The sequence below is a fragment of the Brachyhypopomus gauderio genome, unplaced genomic scaffold (genome assembly GCF_052324685.1).
Source record: "Brachyhypopomus gauderio isolate BG-103 unplaced genomic scaffold, BGAUD_0.2 sc90, whole genome shotgun sequence".
Lineage (NCBI taxonomy): Eukaryota > Metazoa > Chordata > Actinopteri > Gymnotiformes > Hypopomidae > Brachyhypopomus > Brachyhypopomus gauderio.
This window is the reverse complement of record NW_027506911.1, coordinates 1,100-15,349: the sequence shown is the minus strand read 5'-3', so window position 1 is coordinate 15,349 and position 14,250 is coordinate 1,100. Positions and strand designations below refer to the sequence as shown.

At 43.6% G+C, this 14,250-nt stretch overlaps 14 non-coding genes across 14 annotated transcripts; all 14 read left to right on the top strand.

The window, feature by feature from the left end:
* Positions 1 to 559: 559 nt before the first annotated feature.
* Positions 560 to 632, top strand: trnaf-gaa (transfer RNA phenylalanine (anticodon GAA)). Its single transcript has one exon. It is a non-coding gene; the product is annotated as a tRNA-Phe (tRNA).
* An 816-nt stretch (positions 633 to 1,448) lies between these two features.
* trnaf-gaa (transfer RNA phenylalanine (anticodon GAA)) lies at positions 1,449 to 1,521 on the top strand. Its single transcript has one exon. It is a non-coding gene; the product is annotated as a tRNA-Phe (tRNA).
* An 816-nt stretch (positions 1,522 to 2,337) lies between these two features.
* Positions 2,338 to 2,410, top strand: trnaf-gaa (transfer RNA phenylalanine (anticodon GAA)). Its single transcript has one exon. It is a non-coding gene; the product is annotated as a tRNA-Phe (tRNA).
* Positions 2,411 to 3,226: 816 nt separating this feature from the next.
* trnaf-gaa (transfer RNA phenylalanine (anticodon GAA)) lies at positions 3,227 to 3,299 on the top strand. The gene has a single exon. It is a non-coding gene; the product is annotated as a tRNA-Phe (tRNA).
* An 816-nt stretch (positions 3,300 to 4,115) lies between these two features.
* trnaf-gaa (transfer RNA phenylalanine (anticodon GAA)) lies at positions 4,116 to 4,188 on the top strand. Its single transcript has one exon. It is a non-coding gene; the product is annotated as a tRNA-Phe (tRNA).
* An 816-nt stretch (positions 4,189 to 5,004) lies between these two features.
* On the top strand, positions 5,005 to 5,077 carry trnaf-gaa (transfer RNA phenylalanine (anticodon GAA)). The gene has a single exon. It is a non-coding gene; the product is annotated as a tRNA-Phe (tRNA).
* An 816-nt stretch (positions 5,078 to 5,893) lies between these two features.
* trnaf-gaa (transfer RNA phenylalanine (anticodon GAA)) lies at positions 5,894 to 5,966 on the top strand. Its single transcript has one exon. It is a non-coding gene; the product is annotated as a tRNA-Phe (tRNA).
* Positions 5,967 to 6,782: 816 nt separating this feature from the next.
* On the top strand, positions 6,783 to 6,855 carry trnaf-gaa (transfer RNA phenylalanine (anticodon GAA)). The gene has a single exon. It is a non-coding gene; the product is annotated as a tRNA-Phe (tRNA).
* An 816-nt stretch (positions 6,856 to 7,671) lies between these two features.
* On the top strand, positions 7,672 to 7,744 carry trnaf-gaa (transfer RNA phenylalanine (anticodon GAA)). Its single transcript has one exon. It is a non-coding gene; the product is annotated as a tRNA-Phe (tRNA).
* An 816-nt stretch (positions 7,745 to 8,560) lies between these two features.
* Positions 8,561 to 8,633, top strand: trnaf-gaa (transfer RNA phenylalanine (anticodon GAA)). Its single transcript has one exon. It is a non-coding gene; the product is annotated as a tRNA-Phe (tRNA).
* Positions 8,634 to 9,449: 816 nt separating this feature from the next.
* Positions 9,450 to 9,522, top strand: trnaf-gaa (transfer RNA phenylalanine (anticodon GAA)). The gene has a single exon. It is a non-coding gene; the product is annotated as a tRNA-Phe (tRNA).
* An 816-nt stretch (positions 9,523 to 10,338) lies between these two features.
* trnaf-gaa (transfer RNA phenylalanine (anticodon GAA)) lies at positions 10,339 to 10,411 on the top strand. The gene has a single exon. It is a non-coding gene; the product is annotated as a tRNA-Phe (tRNA).
* An 816-nt stretch (positions 10,412 to 11,227) lies between these two features.
* Positions 11,228 to 11,300, top strand: trnaf-gaa (transfer RNA phenylalanine (anticodon GAA)). Its single transcript has one exon. It is a non-coding gene; the product is annotated as a tRNA-Phe (tRNA).
* An 816-nt stretch (positions 11,301 to 12,116) lies between these two features.
* On the top strand, positions 12,117 to 12,189 carry trnaf-gaa (transfer RNA phenylalanine (anticodon GAA)). Its single transcript has one exon. It is a non-coding gene; the product is annotated as a tRNA-Phe (tRNA).
* The last annotated feature ends 2,061 nt before the right edge of the window (positions 12,190 to 14,250 follow it).

Below are 14,250 nucleotides of genomic sequence, written 5' to 3'. Positions count from 1 at the left end.
TGAATTGGACTTTCCTCTGCTTCCTTCGGCTTATGGACAGTCTTTGTCCAAAAGTAAAAAGAGATGTGGCAAAGATGTCAACTGTTTGTTGGAGGAATCCAAAGTGACCATGTTCTAAGAGACCTTTGAAGGTCATGAAATGATTCCCTTAAGACTAGAGCTGGCTGCTTCATGCTTATCGTAAGCAAGCAAGGAGTCAGTAAGAGAGCTATGGAGAATGTGGGCATTGATCCCACTACCTCTCGCATGCAAAGCAAGCGCTCTACCACTTGAGCTAATCCCCCTCTCAAGAGTTTATCCTTTTGATTGGAGTATTAAGGAAAGCTTACGGATCAGCTCAGCCCGACTAGGAAATAATACCGAATCCAGCATTGACCCACAAGGTTTTCTCATGTTGGCATCATGATAAACATTGCCAAATTAGGTCTTGCCGTACCTGTCCGTGAATTTCACTGTGCCGAAACCGTTACGCTGTGAAAGCATGTTGCAAGAACCTAAGGAAAGGTAACAGTCGTTGAAAAAGTTTCGTTTGCATCTCGACGTGGTTTATCTGCAGCTTGCCGAAATAGCTCAGTTGGGAGAGCGTTAGACTGAAGATCTAAAGGTCCCTGGTTCGATCCCGGGTTTTGGCATGAACTCGACCTAGCTAGGCGGTAAGCCTCAGCTTTTGAATGACCTGTGCATTCTGTTGAAAAATTATAAACAGACATAAACTGTTTGATGTTTTGTTGTGAGATTTCACAGTGGGATTGTCAGAACTCGAGACTCTAGATGTTCAATTCATCTGCTGATAAAGCATTTGGAGAAGGAAATGTGTAGGTGTCAACTTGCATGTACGCGTTGTCCAAAAGCATAGGTGTACCACTTCACGACATGCTTAAGTTTTGACTGAATTGGACTTTCCTCTGCTTCCTTTGGCTTATGGACAGTCTTTGTCCAAAAGTAAAAAGAGATGTGGCAAAGATGTCAACTGTTTGCTGGAGGAATCCAAAGTGACCATGTTCTAAGAGACCTTTGAAGGTCATGAAATGATTCCCTTAAGACTAGAGCTGGCTGCTTCATGCTTATCGTAAGCAAGCAAGGAGTCAGTAAGAGAGCTTTGGAGAATGTGGGCATCGATCCCACTACCTCTCGCATGCAAAGCGAGCGCTCTACCACTTGAGCTAATGCCCCTCTCAAGAGTTTATCCTTTTGATTGGAGTATTAAGAAAAGCTTACGGATCAGCTCAGCCCGACTAGGAAATAATACCGAATCCAGCATTGACCCACAAGGTTTTCTCATGTTGGCATCATGATAAACATTGCCAAATTAGGTCTTGCTGTACCTGTCCGTGAATTTCACTGTGCCAAAACCGTTACGCTGTGAAAGCATGTTGCAAGAACCTAAGGAAAGGTAACAGTCGTTGATAAAGTTTCGTTTGCATCTCGACGTGGTTTATCTGCAGCTTGCCGGAATAGCTCAGTTGGGAGAGCGTTAGACTGAAGGTCTAAAGGTCCCTGGTTTGATCCCGGGTTTCCGCATGAATTCGACCTAGCTAGGTGGAAAGCCTCAGCTTTTGAATGACCTTTGCATTCTGTTGAAAAATTATAAACAGACATAAACTGTTTGATGTTTTGTTGTGAGATTTCACAGTGGGATTGTCAGAACTCGAGACTCTAGATGTTCAATTCATCTGCTGATAAAGCATTTGGAGAAGGAAATGTGTAGGTGTCAACTTGCATGTACGCGTTGTCCAAAAGCATAGGTGTACCACTTCACGACATGCTTAAGTTTTGACTGAATTGGACTTTCCTCTGCTTCCTTCGGCTTATGGACAGCCTTTGTCCAAAAGTAAAAAGAGATGTGGCAAAGATGTTAACTGTTTGCTGGAGGAATCCAAAGTGACCATGTTCTAAGAGACCTTTGAAGGTCATGAAATGATTCCCTTAAGACTAGAGCTGGCTGCTTCATGCTTATCGTAAGCAAGCAAGGAGTCAGTAAGAGAGCTTTGGAGAATGTGGGCATCGATCCCACTACCTCTCGCATGCAAAGCGAGCGCTCTACCACTTGAGCTAATCCCCCTCTCAAGAGTTTATTCTTTTGATTGGAGTTTTAAGGAAAGCTTACGGATCAGCTCAGCCCGACTAGGAAATAATACCGAATCCAGCATTGACCCACAAGGTTTTCTCATGTTGGCATCATGATAAACATTGCCAAATTAGGTCTTGCTGTACCTGTCCGTGAATTTCACTGTGCCAAAACCGTTACGCTGTGAAAGCATGTTGCAAGAACCTAAGGAAAGGTAACAGTCGTTGATAAAGTTTCGTTTGCATCTCGACGTGGTTTATCTGCAGCTTGCCGAAATAGCTCAGTTGGGAGAGCGTTAGACTGAAGATCTAAAGGTCCCTGGTTCGATCCCGGGTTTCGGCATGAACTCGACCTAGCTAGGCGGAAAGCCTCAGCTTTTGAATTACCTGTGCATTCTGTTGAAAAATTATAAACAGACATAAACTGTTTGATGTTTTGTTGTGAGATTTCACAGTGGGATTGTCAGAACTCGAGACTCTAGATGTTCAATTCATCTGCTGATAAAGCATTTGGAGAAGGAAATGTGTAGGTGTCAACTTGCATGTACGCGTTGTCCAAAAGCATAGGTGTACCACTTCACGACATGCTTAAGTTTTGACTGAATTGGACTTTCCTCTGCTTCCTTCGGCTTATGGACAGTCTTTGTCCAAAAGTAAAAAGAGATGTGGCAAAGATGTCAACTGTTTGTTGGAGGAATCCAAAGTGACCATGTTCTAAGAGACCTTTGAAGGTCATGAAATGATTCCCTTAAGACTAGAGCTGGCTGCTTCATGCTTATCGTAAGCAAGCAAGGAGTCAGTAAGAGAGCTATGGAGAATGTGGGCATTGATCCCACTACCTCTCGCATGCAAAGCAAGCGCTCTACCACTTGAGCTAATCCCCCTCTCAAGAGTTTATCCTTTTGATTGGAGTATTAAGGAAAGCTTACGGATCAGCTCAGCCCGACTAGGAAATAATACCGAATCCAGCATTGACCCACAAGGTTTTCTCATGTTGGCATCATGATAAACATTGCCAAATTAGGTCTTGCCGTACCTGTCCGTGAATTTCACTGTGCCGAAACCGTTACGCTGTGAAAGCATGTTGCAAGAACCTAAGGAAAGGTAACAGTCGTTGAAAAAGTTTCGTTTGCATCTCGACGTGGTTTATCTGCAGCTTGCCGAAATAGCTCAGTTGGGAGAGCGTTAGACTGAAGATCTAAAGGTCCCTGGTTCGATCCCGGGTTTCGGCATGAACTCGACCTAGCTAGGCGGTAAGCCTCAGCTTTTGAATGACCTGTGCATTCTGTTGAAAAATTATAAACAGACATAAACTGTTTGATGTTTTGTTGTGAGATTTCACAGTGGGATTGTCAGAACTCGAGACTCTAGATGTTCAATTCATCTGCTGATAAAGCATTTGGAGAAGGAAATGTGTAGGTGTCAACTTGCATGTACGCGTTGTCCAAAAGCATAGGTGTACCACTTCACGACATGCTTAAGTTTTGACTGAATTGGACTTTCCTCTGCTTCCTTTGGCTTATGGACAGTCTTTGTCCAAAAGTAAAAAGAGATGTGGCAAAGATGTCAACTGTTTGCTGGAGGAATCCAAAGTGACCATGTTCTAAGAGACCTTTGAAGGTCATGAAATGATTCCCTTAAGACTAGAGCTGGCTGCTTCATGCTTATCGTAAGCAAGCAAGGAGTCAGTAAGAGAGCTTTGGAGAATGTGGGCATCGATCCCACTACCTCTCGCATGCAAAGCGAGCGCTCTACCACTTGAGCTAATGCCCCTCTCAAGAGTTTATCCTTTTGATTGGAGTATTAAGGAAAGCTTACGGATCAGCTCAGCCCGACTAGGAAATAATACCGAATCCAGCATTGACCCACAAGGTTTTCTCATGTTGGCATCATGATAAACATTGCCAAATTAGGTCTTGCTGTACCTGTTCGTGAATTTCACTGTGCCAAAACCGTTACGCTGTGAAAGCATGTTGCAAGAACCTAAGGAAAGGTAACAGTCGTTGATAAAGTTTCGTTTGCATCTCGACGTGGTTTATCTGCAGCTTGCCGGAATAGCTCAGTTGGGAGAGCGTTAGACTGAAGGTCTAAAGGTCCCTGGTTTGATCCCGGGTTTCCGCATGAATTCGACCTAGCTAGGTGGAAAGCCTCAGCTTTTGAATGACCTTTGCATTCTGTTGAAAAATTATAAACAGACATAAACTGTTTGATGTTTTGTTGTGAGATTTCACAGTGGGATTGTCAGAACTCGAGACTCTAGATGTTCAATTCATCTGCTGATAAAGCATTTGGAGAAGGAAATGTGTAGGTGTCAACTTGCATGTACGCGTTGTCCAAAAGCATAGGTGTACCACTTCACGACATGCTTAAGTTTTGACTGAATTGGACTTTCCTCTGCTTCCTTCGGCTTATGGACAGCCTTTGTCCAAAAGTAAAAAGAGATGTGGCAAAGATGTTAACTGTTTGCTGGAGGAATCCAAAGTGACCATGTTCTAAGAGACCTTTGAAGGTCATGAAATGATTCCCTTAAGACTAGAGCTGGCTGCTTCATGCTTATCGTAAGCAAGCAAGGAGTCAGTAAGAGAGCTTTGGAGAATGTGGGCATCGATCCCACTACCTCTCGCATGCAAAGCGAGCGCTCTACCACTTGAGCTAATCCCCCTCTCAAGAGTTTATCCTTTTGATTGGAGTTTTAAGGAAAGCTTACGGATCAGCTCAGCCCGACTAGGAAATAATACCGAATCCAGCATTGACCCACAAGGTTTTCTCATGTTGGCATCATGATAAACATTGCCAAATTAGGTCTTGCTGTACCTGTCCGTGAATTTCACTGTGCCGAAACCGTTACGCTGTGAAAGCATGTTGCAAGAACCTAAGGAAAGGTAACAGTCGTTGATAAAGTTTCGTTTGCATCTCGACGTGGTTTATCTGCAGCTTGCCGAAATAGCTCAGTTGGGAGAGCGTTAGACTGAAGATCTAAAGGTCCCTGGTTCGATCCCGGGTTTCGGCATGAATTCGACCTAGCTAGGTGGAAAGCCTCAGCTTTTGAATGACCTGTGCATTCTGTTGAAAAATTATAAACAGACATAAACTGTTTGATGTTTTGTTGTGAGATTTCACAGTGGGATTGTCAGAACTCGAGACTCTAGATGTTCAATTCATCTGCTGATAAAGCATTTGGAGAAGGAAATGTGTAGGTGTCAACTTGCATGTACGCGTTGTCCAAAAGCATAGGTGTACCACTTCACGACATGCTTAAGTTTTGACTGAATTGGACTTTCCTCTGCTTCCTTCGGCTTATGGACAGCCTTTGTCCAAAAGTAAAAAGAGATGTGGCAAAGATGTCAACTGTTTGCTGGAGGAATCCAAAGTGACCATGTTCTAAGAGACCTTTGAAGGTCATGAAATTATTCCCTTAAGACTAGAGCTGGCTGCTTCATGCTTATCGTAAGCAAGCAAGGAGTCAGTAAGAGAGCTTTGGAGAATGTGGGCATCGATCCCACTACCTCTCGCATGCAAAGCGAGCGCTCTACCACTTGAGCTAATCCCTCTCTCAAGAGTTTATCCTTTTGATTGGAGTTTTAAGGAAAGCTTACGGATCAGCTCAGCCCGACTAGGAAATAATACCGAATCCAGCATTGACCCACAAGGTTTTCTCATGTTGGCATCATGATAAACATTGCCAAATTAGGTCTTGCCGTACCTGTCCGTGAATTTCACTGTGCCGAAACCGTTACGCTGTGAAAGCATGTTGCAAGAACCTAAGGAAAGGTAACAGTCGTTGATAAAGTTTCGTTTGCATCTCGACGTGGTCTATCTGCAGCTTGCCGAAATAGCTCAGTTGGGAGAGCGTTAGACTGAAGATCTAAAGGTCCCTGGTTCGATCCCGGGTTTCGGCATGAACTCGACCTAGCTAGGCGGAAAGCCTCAGCTTTTGAATGACCTGTGCATTCTGTTGAAAAATTATAAACAGACATAAACTGTTTGATGTTTTGTTGTGAGATTTCACAGTGGGATTGTCAGAACTCGAGACTCTAGATGTTCAATTCATCTGCTGATAAAGCATTTGGAGAAGGAAATGTGTAGGTGTCAACTTGCATGTACGCGTTGTCCAAAAGCATAGGTGTACCACTTCACGACATGCTTAAGTTTTGACTGAATTGGACTTTCCTCTGCTTCCTTCGGCTTATGGACAGCCTTTGTCCAAAAGTAAAAAGAGATGTGGCAAAGATGTCAACTGTTTGCTGGAGGAATCCAAAGTGACCATGTTCTAAGAGACCTTTGAAGGTCATGAAATTATTCCCTTAAGACTAGAGCTGGCTGCTTCATGCTTATCGTAAGCAAGCAAGGAGTCAGTAAGAGAGCTTTGGAGAATGTGGGCATCGATCCCACTACCTCTCGCATGCAAAGCGAGCGCTCTACCACTTGAGCTAATGCCCCTCTCAAGAGTTTATCCTTTTGATTGGAGTATTAAGGAAAGCTTACGGATCAGCTCAGCCCGACTAGGAAATAATACCGAATCCAGCATTGACCCACAAGGTTTTCTCATGTTGGCATCATGATAAACATTGCCAAATTAGGTCTTGCCGTACCTGTCCGTGAATTTCACTGTGCCGAAACCGTTACGCTGTGAAAGCATGTTGCAAGAACCTAAGGAAAGGTAACAGTCGTTGAAAAAGTTTCGTTTGCATCTCGACGTGGTTTATCTGCAGCTTGCCGAAATAGCTCAGTTGGGAGAGCGTTAGACTGAAGATCTAAAGGTCCCTGGTTCGATCCCGGGTTTCGGCATGAACTCGACCTAGCTAGGCGGTAAGCCTCAGCTTTTGAATGACCTGTGCATTCTGTTGAAAAATTATAAACAGACATAAACTGTTTGATGTTTTGTTGTGAGATTTCACAGTGGGATTGTCAGAACTCGAGACTCTAGATGTTCAATTCATCTGCTGATAAAGCATTTGGAGAAGGAAATGTGTAGGTGTCAACTTGCATGTACGCGTTGTCCAAAAGCATAGGTGTACCACTTCACGACATGCTTAAGTTTTGACTGAATTGGACTTTCCTCTGCTTCCTTCGGCTTATGGACAGCCTTTGTCCAAAAGTAAAAAGAGATGTGGCAAATATGTCAACTGTTTGCTGGAGGAATCCAAAGTGACCATGTTCTAAGAGACCTTTGAAGGTCATGAAATGATTCCCTTAAGACTAGAGCTGGCTGCTTCATGCTTATCGTAAGCAAGCAAGGAGTCAGTAAGAGAGCTTTGGAGAATGTGGGCATCGATCCCACTACCTCTCGCATGCAAAGCGAGCGCTCTACCACTTGAGCTAATGCCCCTCTCAAGAGTTTATCCTTTTGATTGGAGTATTAAGGAAAGCTTACGGATCAGCTCAGCCCGACTAGGAAATAATACCGAATCCAGCATTGACCCACAAGGTTTTCTCATGTTGGCATCATGATAAACATTGCCAAATTAGGTCTTGCCGTACCTGTCCGTGAATTTCACTGTGCCTAAACCGTTACGCTGTGAAAGCATGTTGCAAGAACCTAAGGAAAGGTAACAGTCGTTGAAAAAGTTTCGTTTGCATCTCGACGTGGTTTATCTGCAGCTTGCCGAAATAGCTCAGTTGGGAGAGCGTTAGACTGAAGATCTAAAGGTCCCTGGTTCGATCCCGGGTTTCGGCATGAACTCGACCTAGCTAGGCGGTAAGCCTCAGCTTTTGAATGACCTGTGCATTCTGTTGAAAAATTATAAACAGACATAAACTGTTTGATGTTTTGTTGTGAGATTTCACAGTGGGATTGTCAGAACTCGAGACTCTAGATGTTCAATTCATCTGCTGATAAAGCATTTGGAGAAGGAAATGTGTAGGTGTCAACTTGCATGTACGCGTTGTCCAAAAGCATAGGTGTACCACTTCACGACATGCTTAAGTTTTGACTGAATTGGACTTTCCTCTGCTTCCTTTGGCTTATGGACAGTCTTTGTCCAAAAGTAAAAAGAGATGTGGCAAAGATGTCAACTGTTTGCTGGAGGAATCCAAAGTGACCATGTTCTAAGAGACCTTTGAAGGTCATGAAATGATTCCCTTAAGACTAGAGCTGGCTGCTTCATGCTTATCGTAAGCAAGCAAGGAGTCAGTAAGAGAGCTTTGGAGAATGTGGGCATCGATCCCACTACCTCTCGCATGCAAAGCGAGCGCTCTACCACTTGAGCTAATGCCCCTCTCAAGAGTTTATCCTTTTGATTGGAGTATTAAGGAAAGCTTACGGATCAGCTCAGCCCGACTAGGAAATAATACCGAATCCAGCATTGACCCACAAGGTTTTCTCATGTTGGCATCATGATAAACATTGCCAAATTAGGTCTTGCTGTACCTGTCCGTGAATTTCACTGTGCCAAAACCGTTACGCTGTGAAAGCATGTTGCAAGAACCTAAGGAAAGGTAACAGTCGTTGATAAAGTTTCGTTTGCATCTCGACGTGGTTTATCTGCAGCTTGCCGGAATAGCTCAGTTGGGAGAGCGTTAGACTGAAGGTCTAAAGGTCCCTGGTTTGATCCCGGGTTTCCGCATGAATTCGACCTAGCTAGGTGGAAAGCCTCAGCTTTTGAATGACCTTTGCATTCTGTTGAAAAATTATAAACAGACATAAACTGTTTGATGTTTTGTTGTGAGATTTCACAGTGGGATTGTCAGAACTCGAGACTCTAGATGTTCAATTCATCTGCTGATAAAGCATTTGGAGAAGGAAATGTGTAGGTGTCAACTTGCATGTACGCGTTGTCCAAAAGCATAGGTGTACCACTTCACGACATGCTTAAGTTTTGACTGAATTGGACTTTCCTCTGCTTCCTTTGGCTTATGGACAGTCTTTGTCCAAAAGTAAAAAGAGATGTGGCAAAGATGTCAACTGTTTGCTGGAGGAATCCAAAGTGACCATGTTCTAAGAGACCTTTGAAGGTCATGAAATGATTCCCTTAAGACTAGAGCTGGCTGCTTCATGCTTATCGTAAGCAAGCAAGGAGTCAGTAAGAGAGCTTTGGAGAATGTGGGCATCGGTCCCACTACCTCTCGCATGCAAAGCGAGCGCTCTACCACTTGAGCTAATCCCCCTCTCAAGAGTTTATCCTTTTGATTGGAGTATTAAGGAAAGCTTACGGATCAGCTCAGCCCGACTAGGAAATAATACCGAATCCAGCATCGACCCACAAGGTTTTCTCATGTTGGCATCATGATAAACATTGCCAAATTAGGTCTTGCCGTACCTGTCCGTGAATTTCACTGTGCCGAAACCGTTACGCTGTGAAAGCATGTTGCAAGAACCTAAGGAAAGGTAACAGTCGTTGATAAAGTTTCGTTTGCATCTCGACGTGGTTTATCTGCAGCTTGCCGAAATAGCTCAGTTGGGAGAGCGTTAGACTGAAGATCTAAAGGTCCCTGGTTCGATCCCGGGTTTCGGCATGAACTCGACCTAGCTAGGCGGAAAGCCTCAGCTTTTGAATTACCTGTGCATTCTGTTGAAAAATTATAAACAGACATAAACTGTTTGATGTTTTGTTGTGAGATTTCACAGTGGGATTGTCAGAACTCGAGACTCTAGATGTTCAATTCATCTGCTGATAAAGCATTTGGAGAAGGAAATGTGTAGGTGTCAACTTGCATGTACGCGTTGTCCAAAAGCATAGGTGTACCACTTCACGACATGCTTAAGTTTTGACTGAATTGGACTTTCCTCTGCTTCCTTCGGCTTATGGACAGTCTTTGTCCAAAAGTAAAAAGAGATGTGGCAAAGATGTCAACTGTTTGCTGGAGGAATCCAAAGTGACCATGTTCTAAGAGACCTTTGAAGGTCATGAAATGATTCCCTTAAGACTAGAGCTGGCTGCTTCATGCTTATCGTAAGCAAGAAAGGAGTCAGTAAGAGAGCTTTGGAGAATGTGGGCATCGATCCTACTACCTCTCGCATGCAAAGCGAGCGCTCTACCACTTGAGCTAATCCCCCTCTCAAGAGTTTATCCTTTTGATTGGAGTTTTAAGGAAAGCTTACGGGTCAGCTCAGCCCGACTAGGAAATAATACCGAATCCAGCATTGACCCACAAGGTTTTCTCATGTTGGCATCATGATAAACATTGCCAAATTAGGTCTTGCCGTACCTGTCCGTGAATTTCACTGTGCCAAAACCGTTACGCTGTGAAAGCATGTTGCAAGAACCTAAGGAAAGGTAACAGTCGTTGATAAAGTTTCGTTTGCATCTCGACGTGGTTTATCTGCAGCTTGCCGAAATAGCTCAGTTGGGAGAGCGTTAGACTGAAGATTTAAAGGTCCCTGGTTCGATCCCGGGTTTCCGCATGAACTCGACCTAGCTAGGCGGAAAGCCTCAGCTTTTGAATGACCTGTGCATTCTGTTGAAAAATTATAAACAGACATAAACTGTTTGATGTTTTGTTGTGAGATTTCACAGTGGGATTGTCAGAACTCGAGACTCTAGATGTTCAATTCATCTGCTGATAAAGCATTTGGAGAAGGAAATGTGTAGGTGTCAACATGCATGTACGCGTTGTCCAAAAGCATAGGTGTACCACTTCACAACATGCTTAAGTTTTGACTGAATTGGACTTTCCTCTGCTTCCTTCGGCTTATGGACAGTCTTTGTCCAAAAGTAAAAAGAGATGTGGCAAAGATGTCAACTGTTTGCTGGAGGAATCCAAAGTGACCATGTTCTAAGAGACCTTTGAAGGTCATGAAATGATTCCCTTAAGACTAGAGCTGGCTGCTTCATGCTTATCGTAAGCAAGCAAGGAGTCAGTAAGAGAGCTTTGGAGAATGTGGGCATCGATCCCACTACCTCTCGCATGCAAAGCGAGCGCTCTACCACTTGAGCTAATCCCCCTCTCAAGAGTTTATCCTTTTGATTGGAGTATTAAGGAAAGCTTACGGATCAGCTCAGCCCGACTAGGAAATAATACCGAATCCAGCATTGACCCACAAGGTTTTCTCATGTTGGCATCATGATAAACATTGCCAAATTAGGTCTTGCCGTACCTGTCCGTGAATTTCACTGTGCCGAAACCGTTACGCTGTGAAAGCATGTTGCAAGAACCTAAGGAAAGGTAACAGTCGTTGAAAAAGTTTCGTTTGCATCTCGACGTGGTTTATCTGCAGCTTGCCGAAATAGCTCAGTTGGGAGAGCGTTAGACTGAAGATCTAAAGGTCCCTGGTTCGATCCCGGGTTTCGGCATGAACTCGACCTAGCTAGGCGGTAAGCCTCAGCTTTTGAATGACCTGTGCATTCTGTTGAAAAATTATAAACAGACATAAACTGTTTGATGTTTTGTTGTGAGATTTCACAGTGGGATTGTCAGAACTCGAGACTCTAGATGTTCAATTCATCTGCTGATAAAGCATTTGGAGAAGGAAATGTGTAGGTGTCAACTTGCATGTACGCGTTGTCCAAAAGCATAGGTGTACCACTTCACGACATGCTTAAGTTTTGACTGAATTGGACTTTCCTCTGCTTCCTTTGGCTTATGGACAGTCTTTGTCCAAAAGTAAAAAGAGATGTGGCAAAGATGTCAACTGTTTGCTGGAGGAATCCAAAGTGACCATGTTCTAAGAGACCTTTGAAGGTCATGAAATGATTCCCTTAAGACTAGAGCTGGCTGCTTCATGCTTATCGTAAGCAAGAAAGGAGTCAGTAAGAGAGCTTTGGAGAATGTGGGCATCGATCCTACCACCTCTCGCATGCAAAGCGAGCTCTCTACCACTTGAGCTAATCCCCCTCTCAAGAGTTTATCCTTTTGATTGGAGTTTTAAGGAAAGCTTACGGATCAGCTCAGCCCGACTAGGAAATAATACCGAATCCAGCATTGACCCACAAGGTTTTCTCATGTTGGCATCATGATAAACATTGCCAAATTAGGTCTTGCCGTACCTGTCCGTGAATTTCACTGTGCCAAAACCGTTACGCTGTGAAAGCATGTTGCAAGAACCTAAGGAAAGGTAACAGTCGTTGATAAAGTTTCGTTTGCATCTCGACGTGGTTTATCTGCAGCTTGCCGAAATAGCTCAGTTGGGAGAGCGTTAGACTGAAGATTTAAAGGTCCCTGGTTCGATCCCGGGTTTCCGCATGAACTCGACCTAGCTAGGCGGAAAGCCTCAGCTTTTGAATGACCTGTGCATTCTGTTGAAAAATTATAAACAGACATAAACTGTTTGATGTTTTGTTGTGAGATTTCACAGTGGGATTGTCAGAACTCGAGACTCTAGATGTTCAATTCATCTGCTGATAAAGCATTTGGAGAAGGAAATGTGTAGGTGTCAACTTGCATGTACGTGTTGTCCAAAAGCATAGGTGTACCACTTCACAACATGCTTAAGTTTTGACTGAATTGGACTTTCCTCTGCTTCCTTCGGCTTATGGACAGTCTTTGTCCAAAAGTAAAAAGAGATGTGGCAAAGATGTCAACTGTTTGCTGGAGGAATCCAAAGTGACCATGTTCTAAGAGACCTTTGAAGGTCATGAAATGATTCCCTTAAGACTATTGCTGGCTGTTTCATGCTTATCGTAAGCAAGCAAGGAGTCAGTAAGAAAGCTTTGGAGAATGTGGGCATCGATCCCATTACCTCTCGCATGCAAAGCGAGCGCTCTACCACTTGAGCTAATCCCCCTCTCAAGAGTTTATTCTTTTGATTGGAGTTTTAAGGAAAGCTTACGGATCAGCTCAGCCCGACTAGGAAATAATACCGAATCCAGCATTGACCCACAAGGTTTTCTCATGTTGGCATCATGATAAACATTGCCAAATTAGGTCTTGCCGTACCTGTCCGTGAATTTCACTGTGCCAAAACCGTTACGCTGTGAAAGCATGTTGCAAGAACCTAAGGAAAGGTAACAGTCGTTGATAAAGTTTCGTTTGCATCTCGACGTGGTTTATCTGCAGCTTGCCGAAATGGCGGTACCTGCAAGCCACCCGTCTGTAAAATACATCCAATGCCTGAGCCCCATTCCATTTTTGCTCGGCCAATGGCGCGCGAACCATTCCATTTTCTTCGTTTTCCTCGGCCTATCCCTGGCCACCATTCCATTTTTCCTCGACCAATGCCTGGCCACCATTCCATTTTTCCTCTGGCCAATGCCTGACCATCATTCCATTTTTCCTCGGCCAATGACACGACGAAGGTGAACTTGCCCCGGTCACGTCATAGTTTATAAACTTACACCGCGTAGAAGAAACACCGTCTCGGATTTGGGATTTCTCAACAAGCCACAGGTATGCCTTATTTGTTTGTGTAAGGAACCAATAAATTAATACTGTAGATATATTTTGCGATCATCAGAAAGGTAGTCAGCTAAAAAATACTCTGTAGTAGTCTCCTGCGGTGACTGTCATGAACGTAGCTCGTTAGCAAACTATCATATAACTTCTAACTAGCCTAAATTAATTCTAATCTTGAAGAATAATTTAATTAATGTTTTTCTGTGTTAGCCATCTATCCTCTTTTTCGATTTTCAACGGACAATTGCAGAAATCGTGAGGTAATTTACCGGTATATAAACGCGTTATTTATCGGTTTTTAAACGCCTTAGAAAATACGTGACCCTGCTTAACATGTTATTGTTTTGTTATTACTAAGTATCTACGTAGAAACGAACATTATAAAGTATATGGTTAAGTGAGTAATACGAATCCTTGGACTATTAAAAGGGTTAAAAACACATTAGTAACTAGTGAGTTGGTACCAACTGCTCACATGCATTCTTAGTTGCCATGGATTGACTTATTTGTTAATTTATGTTTGTTTTAATTATAAAGTATATGTGTTTGTGGATTTCATAAGGTAACTTTAATTAAACCTGCAATCTGCAAATACAGAATAATGTATTACTAGGGTTGACTGTTTATGATGAGTTTTAGTAACTATATTTATTTGCTCCCTATATTTAAAAAGTATTTCTGCTACATTTTCAGGCACGTTCCATGACTCGGTCCAGCCTTCACCAGTGACCTCGGCCCAGCCTCCACCAGTGACCTCGGTCCAGCCTTCACCAGTGACCTCGGCCCAGCCTCCACCAGTGACCTCGGCCCAGCCTCCACCAGTGACCTCGGCCCAGCCTCCACCAGTGACCTCGGCCCAGCCTCCACCAGTGACCTCGGTCCAGCCTCCACCAGTGCCTATTCAGTCTCCAT